This window comes from Bos taurus, chromosome 4 (genome assembly GCF_002263795.3).
Source record: "Bos taurus isolate L1 Dominette 01449 registration number 42190680 breed Hereford chromosome 4, ARS-UCD2.0, whole genome shotgun sequence".
NCBI classification, from domain to species: Eukaryota; Metazoa; Chordata; class Mammalia; order Artiodactyla; family Bovidae; genus Bos; species Bos taurus.
Genome location: NC_037331.1, coordinates 106,469,402 through 106,480,537, shown reverse-complemented (window position 1 = coordinate 106,480,537; position 11,136 = coordinate 106,469,402).

Below are 11,136 nucleotides of genomic sequence, written 5' to 3'. Positions count from 1 at the left end.
TCCTACAGATGCCCAAGATCCCCAGCTGCCCCAGAGTCCCCAGCGCAGGTAGTATTTTAACTCTAGACAATTTCTGTACATAGCTGGCATCCCTAAATCAGACATCTCAGCACTGAAGAGTCTGCTTATTTCACCATTGAGGTGGCCACTTTTTTACTGCTGTATTACAGCACAAGGCACACAGGAAGACCCACAATGGGAAGGATTGTTTCCATTAGAACAGAACCCAAACAGTGTCCAGAGATTGCTCTGGCAGGAATGAGAGATTCTCTCCCTAGGATGAGAGGGAAACTGGCTCTTGATGGCACTGGCATTGTGATGTTTTCATTCAGTTAAATCTATTCCTTTACCTATGATGTCATAACATTGTGGAATTTGTTCCTATCCTTTGCATGACAGATGGCAGTATAGGAAGACTTTCCCTGGCATGAAGGTGAAAATCAGGGTTCTGAGAGTTGCCTGTGTATATCTCTAGAGCCAGAATTCAGATTTAAAGTCCAGGTGTATGCCTCAGTTTCTGAATATATCTTTGTGGATTGCTCTGCCTGCTTATTGTACTCTTGCATTTCCCTACTCATTCCTCTGAACTTGACATTACTCATGTCACTCCTCACTTGTAACTCCAGCTATTATTGTGGTCACATGCTTTCTTCTTTGTTTCCATTCTGTGTACTCAAGAACAATGCTTTCATTTCACCCCACCCTGGTCACGGTGACCCTCCTTCTTCAACATTGTAACTTTTTGTACATCTGCATTCTTTCAACATTCTTCAACAATGTAATTTTCTTTGCACCTGCTCCTTCTCTTACTTGCTTGTACAAATTTCATCAGAGGGACCTGCTAGCTAAGATCAAAAAAGAATCTGGGCCAAAGAATCTGGAAAGTGTCCATTCTCTTCCACCGGAAATCCAGGAAGAACTCCCTGCTGAGGTTTAACTCCCTTTGAAGGCATAGTCTCATCGTTGAGGACCTGCCTCTAGCATATTTCCCACAAAGCAGCTCTCCAAAAGGGACAGCTGATGAGTTAAGAGCATCTATTGACTCTGTGTTCTCCCATTGGCCAGTGTGAATGTGTGCGTGTCTGCTCAGTCGTGTTTGACTCTTTGGGACCCCAGGGACTCTAGTAGCCCACCAGGCTCCTCTGTCCATGGAATTTTCCAGGCAAGAATACTGGAGTGGGTTGTCATAGGAAACGACAATATTTAGAACCTTCAGTGCATATGATGTATCTTATGTATTGTGCAGGTCATGGCTAATTTAATGGTTTATTTTGTATGTCAATTTGGCTAGACCAAAGTATCTAGTTTTGGGTTAACTACAAGTCTCGATGTCATGGTGAAGCCTTATTTATTTTATAAATTTAGTTTTTATTTTATTTATTTTTATTTAAACTTTTAATTTTATACTGGAGTAGAGCTGATTATGCCGTCTATGGGGTCACACAGAGTCGGACACGACTGAAGCGACTTAGCAGCAGCAGCAGCAGCAGCAGCAGAGCTGATTAACAGTGTTATAATTTCAGGCGCAGAGCCAAGCGACAACATATACACGTATCCATTCTCCCCTAAACTCCCCTCGCATCCAGGCTGCCACATAACACTGAGCAGAGTTCCCCGTGCTGTACAGTAGGCCCCTGTTGGTTATCCATTTAAAATATAGCAATGTGTATATGTTAATCCCATACTCCCTATCTCTTCCCCCTTCCTCCCATAACCGTAAGTTCCTTCTCTAAATATGTGAGTCTGTTTCTGTTTTGTAAGTTCATTTGTATCATTTCTTTTTAGATTCTGTGTGTAAGGGATATCACATATTTCTCTTTCTCTGACTTACTGTGAAGCTATTTTTAAATCAATAGACATTCAGTTCAGTTCAGTTCAATCTCTCAGTTGTGCCCAACTCTTTGCGACCCCATGAATCTCAGCACACCAAGCCTCCCTGTCCATCACCAACTCCTGAAGTTCATTCAGACTCACGTCCATCGAGTCAGTGATGCCATCCAGCCGTCTCATCCTCTGTTATCCCCTTCTCCTCCTGCCCCCAATCCCTCCCAGCATCAGAGTCTTTTCCAATGAGTCAACTCTTCGTATGAGGTGGCCAAAGTACTGGAGTTTCAGCTTTAGAATCATTCCTTCCAAAGAACACCCAGGACTGATCTCCTTCAGAATGGACTGGTTGGCTCTCCTTGCAGTCCAAGGGACTCTCAAGAGTCTTTCCCAATACCACAGTTCAAAAGCATCAATTCTTCGGTGCTCAGCCTTCTTCGCAGTCCAACTCTCACATCCATACATGACCACAGGAAAAACCATAGCCTTGACTAGATGGACCTTTGTTGGCAAAGTAATGTCTCTGCTTTTCAATATGCTATCTAGGTTGGTCATAACTTTCCTTCAAAGGAGTTAATGTCTTTTAATTTCATGGCTGCAGTCACCATCTGCAGTGATTTTGGAGCCCCAAAAAATAAAGTCAGCCAATGTTTCCACTGTTTCCCCATCTACTTTCCACGAAGTGATGGGACCGGATGGCATGATCTTCGTTTTCCAAATGTTGAGCTTTAAGCCAACTTTTTCACTCTCTACTTTCACTTTCATCAAGAGGCTTTTTAGTTCCTCTTCACTTTCTGCCATAAGGGTGGTGTCATCTGCATATCTGAGGTTATTGATATTTCTCCCGGCAATCTTGATTCCAGCTTGTGCTTCTTCCAGCCCAGCATTTCTCATGATCTACTCTGCATATAAGTTAAATAAGCAGGGTGACAGTATACAGACTTGATGTACTCCTTTTCCTATTTGGAACCAGTCTGTTGTTCCATGTCCAGTTCTAACTGTTGCTGCCTGACCTGCATATAGGTTTCTCAAGAGGCAGGTCAGGTAGTCTGGTATTTCCATCTCTTTCAGAATTTCCCATGGTTTATTGTGATCCACACAGTCAAAGGCTTTGGCATAGTCAATAAAGCAGAAATAGATGTTTTTCTGGAACTCTCTTGCTTTTTCCATGATCCAGTGGGTGTTGGCAATTTGATCTCTGGTTCCTCTGCCTTTTCTAAAACCAGCTTGAACATCAGGAAGTTCACGGTTCACATATTGACATTAAGTAAAGCTAATTATCCTCCAAAACGTGGGCAGATCTCATCCAATCAGATGAAAGCCTCAAGAGAAAGGACTAAGGCCACCGAAGGAAGAGGAGATTTTACCTCTGGAATGCCTGCAGACCTGATCTGCGACATCAGCTCTTTCCTGGGTCTTCAGTGTGCTGACCTGCCACATAGATTTCAAACTGGCCAGTCTCTGCAATTATTTGAATCAAATCCTCAAAAAAAAAAAAAAAAACAAACCTCTCTCTGTCTCTCTCAGACATACACACACCCACACACATCCATACACCCACACACACCCCCCCATGCACCCACACACATCCCAGACACATCGCAATACCCACCCACCCCCACACACCCACTCCCACACATGCCCTCCCACACACCCCCACACACCCTAACACCCACCACCCCAACACACGCCAACACCCACCATCCCAGCACCCATAACCCCCATCCACACCCCACACACACCCCCACACATCCCCACAAACTCTAACACCTGCTTCCCCAACACCTACCCCGCCCACCCCCATACCCCCCCACACATCCACAGAGACCCCAGACACACCCCAATACCCACCCACCCCTATACACCCCAACACACACCCTCCCACACACACCCCAACACAATCACCCCCCCCAACCCCCCAACAACAAGCCCCCTCTCCCCAATACACACCCTACTGGTTCTGTTTCTCTTTTGAGAATCCTAATACAGACTGTGTTTGGAAAGGGATAGTACAGGTTGAAAGTGTTGGGATTCATATTGGTTAAAAGTATATTTGAAACTGTGGGGTAAAATTGCTTTCTGAACTCAGGGTATAGTGGCATTCCACCTGGGAAGGCCAGATGAGAAGTGAAGATACAACACTTAGATGGGTTGTGCTGAGTTCTCAGTGCCATTTCACTGGGCTTCAGGATGTTTCACTGTAACTTTATTATGTGGGGAAGTCCTGGGATGTAAGACAGATTATTGCCTGTTGAACATAATTTTGAAAGATACTGCACAATGATATTTACCTCTACTTTAGTATAAAATTATTATTTTTAAAGTGATGGTCACATGGGAGTTCCTCCCATTTCAGGGGACCCAGTTCTATCCCTCATCAAGGAACTAGGTCCCACATGCCACAACTAAGAGTTCACTTGCCCAACTAAAGACCCCGCATGCCTTAGCGGAGATCAAGGATCTCCTGTGCCTCAACTAAAACTCAGTGCCGTCAAATAATTAATTCGTTGTTGTTCAGTCACTCGGTCATGTCTAACTCTTTGCAAGCGACTCCGTTGACTACGCCAGACTTCCCTGTTCGTCATCAACTCCTGGAGTATGCTCAAACTCATGTCCATTGAGTTGGTGATGCCATCTAACCATCTCATCCTCTGTCGTCCCCTTCTCCTCCTGCCTTCAATCCTTCCCAGCATCAAGATCTTTTCCAATGAGTCAGCTCTTTGCATCAGGTGGCCAGAATACTGGAGATTCAGCCTCAGCAGCAGTCCCTCCAATAAATATTCAGGATTGATAACCAATAAAAAAAGAATCCACACTTCCAATGCAGCGGGTGTGGGTTCAATTCCTCGTTGGGGAACTAAGATTCACATGCCACATGGTAAGGCCAAAAAAAGGAAAAAAAGAAGAAGAAGAGAAAGCAGTGGTCACATATTTGTCAAGATACCACGCAAAATGATGGCCACAGAATAATGAAACATGGTGAGGATGATATAAGGACCAGTATGAATGACCATGATTTGTCTTTTACTCCGTCGTGTATGTTTGGTTATAGGACTCCTGGGTATGTTAACCTGACTTAAACATTTGCAAACATTGGTTCAGTAATCCTGACTTAAACAGCAATGACTATCTGTTCTAGAAAGTGATGTGGTTTGAGAGCCATTAAGCCAATCAGTCACCACAACACTGTCCCCTCAACTGCTACCCAAACTGGATAGAAGATCTGGATGGAGATGAAGAGTATCAGGCAAACTGGGCAGCAGCGTGTTTTCTTATACATTTTCACTGGGTTTAGCTTAAAACTAGGAACTAGGCAAATGCCTGTGTGCGTGCTAAGTTGTTTCAGTCGTGTCTGACTCTTTGTGACCCCATGGACTGTAGCCCGCCAGGCTCCTCCGTCCATGGGGTTCTTCAGGCAAGAATACTAGAGTAGGTTGCCATGCCCTCCCTCTTGGGATCTTCCTGACCCAGGGATCGAACCTGCATCTCTTATGTCTTCTGCATCGGCAAGCAAGTTCTTTTCCACTAGCACCACCTGAGAAACCCTCTAGACAAATGTATCAGGCAAAATCCACGTGTCCCAAGCCCGTTCCACAGTTGACATAGAGGTATCAGTATTCATGGGGCTGAATATATCTGAAAAGATCAATATTTCAGGGGCAAGATAGAATATAATTAGTGGCCACAGTTTGTATGAGTGTTTTCAAAATGCTGTTTATAACAAAAGTTTTCGGGATAATGCTATCGTCTTTCCTGTGTTATTGTTCAGAAAACCCATTAAGCAGATGGCTCCTAAAGGGAAAAAAATACCAACTCGTCATGTGCTTTAAGTGATGAACAAGTATGGTAGGTTTAAGAAATCAAAGAGAGGTTGATAAAATCAGATTGTAAACCACCCAGGAGGCTCACAGCAGAGAATGTGCTCAAGTCCAGGGGAAGGGATTAAGGATTAGGGAGGAGCTTGCCACAGGCTAAATTTGCAAATGGAAAGATTACCCTGGACCTGACAGGCAGGAAGTTAAGGGACAACCTGAAAAGGGAGTTATAGAAGCCAACACACATTGAGCACATACTATTGCGTGACATCACGCTAAGTATTTCACATATATTAACTCACTGAATCTTCAAAATAACCCCACAAAGTAGGTTTCCGGTTTTAATCCATTTAACAAACAGGGAAATGGAGGCACATAGCAGATAAATACATGGAGCCCATATCACATAGCTGGTAACGGGAGGAGCCAACTTTAGATCCAGGTTTTGTGGAATCTGAAAGTTTTGTTTTATAGGATTGGGAACCTCTTTCACAAGTAGAATACACATTTACAAATGTGAAATACAGGTACAGGACCTTGGAAGAGGCTGTAAGTGAAGGGCCCTGAATCTTCGCGTCACTAACTCTACTGTGAATATATCTCTGGATGGAGTCAGAATTTGAATACAGGCCACCTGGTTCTAGACCCTGAGCTTTTAGTGATTCCACTATCTCCTGGTGAGTACAAAGCCCTGGTGAGGCTACCCAAAGGGGGAGTTCCAGAGTGGGGAGATACAAGACCCACTCACTCTAAGCCTGTGTTTTGCCTTCTATAAAACTGACCACGCTAGCGTGTTTCTCCATGAAGCTGATGTGAACAATGTCAGCATTCATCCTTTCTTCTGTCTGTCCATCTCTCCATCCATCATCCTCCCAATCCCTTCAGTTAATCCAGTCTACAAATATTGGTTAAGCACCTATCATTACAAAGAGGCTTTAGTTGATGGGCATTCGGAGATGAATGTGACAGAGGACAGTGGGGGAGAAGAGTCAAAAAACAAATTTAATAGGTCATGATCAGCACTGTAATAATAGTTTCTGTTTATTGAGGATTGCTAAGGATTTTGCCAGGTTAACCTAAATGGCAGAGACTTCCCTGGTGGTCCAGCGGTTAAGACTTCCCCTTCCAATTCATGGGGCGCGAGTTCGATCCCTGGTTGGGGAGCTAAGATCCTACCTGCCTCAAAGCCAAAAAATCGAAACACAAAACAAAAGCAATGGTGTAACAAATTCAATTAAGACTTTAAAAATGGCCCACATCAAAAAGGCTTTAAAAAAGAAAAGCTAAATGGAACTGGCAGGTTTGAGACCTGTTTCTCTCTGTCCATATATTTTTAAAAGCACCCAAACAAACATACCTACAATAGTAAAATATAAATTTGACTGCAAGTTTGGAATAATGTCATAGATCTTTATTCTTTTAGGGGAGATGGAGAAGTTTTACATCTTCTGTTCCACTGACACTTCTCTTAATGTCTGCCCTGATTCCAGCATTTCTCTCTTAATGGTAGCTGCTGGAGACTTCGTCTTGTCTCTCTTACCATGTAGTGTTCCCACATCATGATGCTTCTCCATTTTTATCACTTTTTTATACACTGAGTACTTTTAACATATGACCCTCCCTCCCACTGTGAAAGACCTCAGAAGTAGAGCTCATTTTCTTTTGTCTCCTTTTCTGATGAGAATCACACACCCCAGAATTACTACGTATAGCTTCTACAAATACCAAAAGCAACGCTAAGAACAAATATTTACAGAGCTCTTGCTATAAATCAGACTCTATTCTAAGTGCTTAACATATTAATTTACCTATTCCTTAAAAATCATGTAATTTAAGTATTATCCCATTTTATGGATAAGGAATTTGAGGCCCAGAGATAAGGTAACTGGCTCAAGGTTGCAAAGTGAGTAATGTACAGAGTTGTGTTTCAAACTTAAGTTGTCTGATATCAGACCACTTAAGTCCTTAAGCACATATATTGTCTCTAAATGTAGCAACATTACAGTTGAGGAAAGGAAACTCAGGAGAGGTTTAATAGCTTACTCAAGTTATACAGCCAATGAATAAAAAGTGATAATCACATATGATATCACTTTGATGTGGAATCTAAAAAATGATACAAATAAACTTATTAACAAAACAGAAATAGACACACTGACATAGAAACTTATGGTTACCAAAGGGGAAAGGCGGGGGAGGGATAAATTAGGAATTTGGGATTAAAAGATACACGCTGCTATATATGAAATAGATAAGCAATAAGAACGTACTGTATAGCACAGGGAATTATATTCACTATCTTGTAATAACCTATAATGGAAAGAAATCTGAAAAATAATATATATATATATATATATATGAAAGTGAAAGTGTTAGTCTGTCAGTCTTGTCTGACACTTTGTAACTCCATGGACTGTAGCTTGCCAGGCTCCTCTGTCCATGGGATTTTCCCAGGCAAGAATATTAGAGTGAGTAGGCATTCCCTTCTCCAGAGGAATCTTCCTGACCCAGGGATTGAGCCCGGGTCTCCTGCAATGCAGGCAGATTCTTTACTGTCTGATGCACCAGTTTTGAATATCACCTTTTTCATTTTAAATTTTTATCTGGAATGTTGTAAATCAGCTATACTTCAAGAAAAGATAAAAAGTTAAAAAGGTGATATTCAAACCCAGATAGAAGCAAATCTAGAATTGGTACTCTTAATGACTATCTTACATTATGGAACTTCCACAAAGAACATTTAACTCATACTGAGGATATAATGAATTTCCAGAGGAGTTGCATCCAAGTTGAGTTTTGAAGTGTTTCAATGTGAGTCAAAATAGTTGATATACAAAAAATACTTCCCATATTTAATTATGCAATTTTATGAGTTTAGACATATGCATCAGTTCAGTTCAGTTCAGTTGCTCAGTTGTGTCTGACTCTTTGTGACCCCATGGACTGCAGCATGCCAGGTTTCCCTGTCCATCACCAACTCATGGAGCTTACTCAAACTCTTGTCCATTGAGTCGGTGGTGCCATCCAACCATCTCATCCTCTGTCATCCCCTTTTCCTTCCACCTTCAATCTTTCCCAGCATCAGGGTCTTTTCCAGTGAGTCAGTTCTTTGCATCAGGTGGCCAAAGTATTGGAGCTTCAGCTTCAGCATCAGTCCTTCCAATAAATATCCAGGACTGATTTCCTTTAGGATGGACTGGTTTGATCTCCTTGCTGTCCAAGAGACTCTCAAGAGTCTTCTCCAATACCACAGTTCAAAAGCATCAATTCTTCAGTGCTCAGCTTTCTTTATAGTCCAACTCTCACATCCGTACTTGACCACTGGAAAAACCATAGCTTTTACTATATGGACCTTTGTTGGCAAAGTGATTTTCAATATGATATCTAGGTTGGTCATAGCTTTTCTTCCAAGGAGCAAGCGTCTTTTAATTTCATGGCTGCAATCACCATCTGCAGTGATTTTGGAGCCCCCCAAATATAAAGTCTCTCACTGTTTCCATTGTTTCCTCATCTATTTGCCATGAAATGATGGGGCCAGATGCCATGATCTTAGTTTTCTGAATGTTGAGTTTTAAGCCAACTTTTTCACTCTCCTCTTTCATTTTCATCAAGAGGCTCTTTGGTTCTTCTTTGCTTTCTGCCATAAGGGTGGTGTCATCTGCATATTTGAGGTTATTGATATTTCTCCCAGCAATCTTGATCCCAGCTTGTGCTTCATTCAGCCCAGCCTTTTGCATGATATACTCTGCATATAAGTTGAACAGGCAGGGTGACAATATAGGGCCTTGCCGTACTCCTTTCCCAATTTGAAACCAGTCCATTGTTCCATGTCCAGTTCTAATGGTTGCTTCTTGACCTGCATATAGATTTTTATTGAATTTGAAGCATATACTGTGAGTGGTAGAAAAATTAATGGCACCCCCAGTTGTCCATGTCCTAATCTCTGGAATCTGTATGTTACTTTATCTGGCAGAAAAGACTTTCTGGATATCATTAAATTACAGGCCTTGAGAAGGGGAGAGTATCCTGGGTGACCTTAAGGGGCCCATTGTAATCACAAAAGGTTTTACAAGGGAAAGAATGAGGCAGAAGTGTTAGAGACAGAGGAGATAGACAGAAGCAAAGGTTAGCATGATCTATGGAAGGGTCCATAAGCCAAGGGAGTTAGGCTGCTTCTAGTATCTGGAAAAGGAAAAAGATTCTCCCCTAGAGCCTCCAGGCTGCTAGCACCTTAGTTTAGGACTTCTGAGCCCCAGACCTATAAGATAAAAAAATTGTGTTGCTTTAATCCACTAGATTTACGGTAACTTGTTACAGCAGTGTTGGGACACTAATACATGCTGCATAATTTCCATCATTTTATCCATAGTGAAAAATTTTTAAGTTTCTATCATGTTATATATATACTTGAAAAGTGTGTATTTTTGAACATCATTTTTTCATATATCTAATACATCAAGTCCATCCTAAGGGAAATCGGTCTGGGTGTGCATTGGAAGGACTGATGTTAAAGCTGAAACTCCAGTATTTTGGCCACCTGATATGAAGAGCTGACTCATTTGAAAAGACCCTGATGTTGGGAAAGATTGAAGGCAGGAGGAGAAGGGGACGACAGAGGATGAGACGGTTAGATGGCACCACTGACTCAATGGACATGACTTTGGGTAAACTCCGGGAGATGGTGATGGACAGGGAGGTCTGGCGTGCTGCAGTTCATGGGGTCGCAAAGAGTTAGACACGACTGAGTGACTGAACTGAACTGAACCGAATACATCAAGTTTTAGAAAATTGTCATCAAATAGTCTATTTACTTCCTAAATTTCTATTAATTTTCCTAAAAAATTGTTAAGAGTGGTGTATTAGAATATTTTTACAAAGATTTTAATTTCTCTTATTTATTCTTATTATGTAAAAGTTTGCTTTATGTATTTTGAGTAGGTGTTATTAGGTATAGCATTCAGTTTAGTTATATTTTCCTGTCAAACTAAATTTAGCTAATAAAACTGTTTTAACTGTTTTTTTTTTAAACTCTAACAATTTTTTTGGCTGTAAATTCTGTTCTATCTCATGTTAACATAGTGATATAAACTATGTTTGGTTAGTTATTGTCTGTTAAGTCCTCTTATATGCTTTTATTTTCAGTATACTCATACTCTTATACATGAGATAAGTTTTTAATAAGCAATGAGTAATTAATTTGGGGATGCTTATACAGTCCGAAAATATGTCTTCTTCTTCTGCTGCTGCTGCTAAGTCGCTTCAGTTGTGTCCGACTCTGTGCGACCCCATAGAAGGCAGCCCACCAGGCTCCCCCGTCCCTGGGATTCTCCAGGCAAGAACACTGGAGGGGGTTGCCATTTCCTCTCCAATGCATGAAAGTGAAAAGTCAAAGTGAAGTCGCTCAGTCATGTCCGACTCTTCACGACCCCATGGACTGCAGCCTACCAGGCTCCTCTGTCCATGGGATTTTCCAAGTAAGAGTACTGGAGTGGGTTGC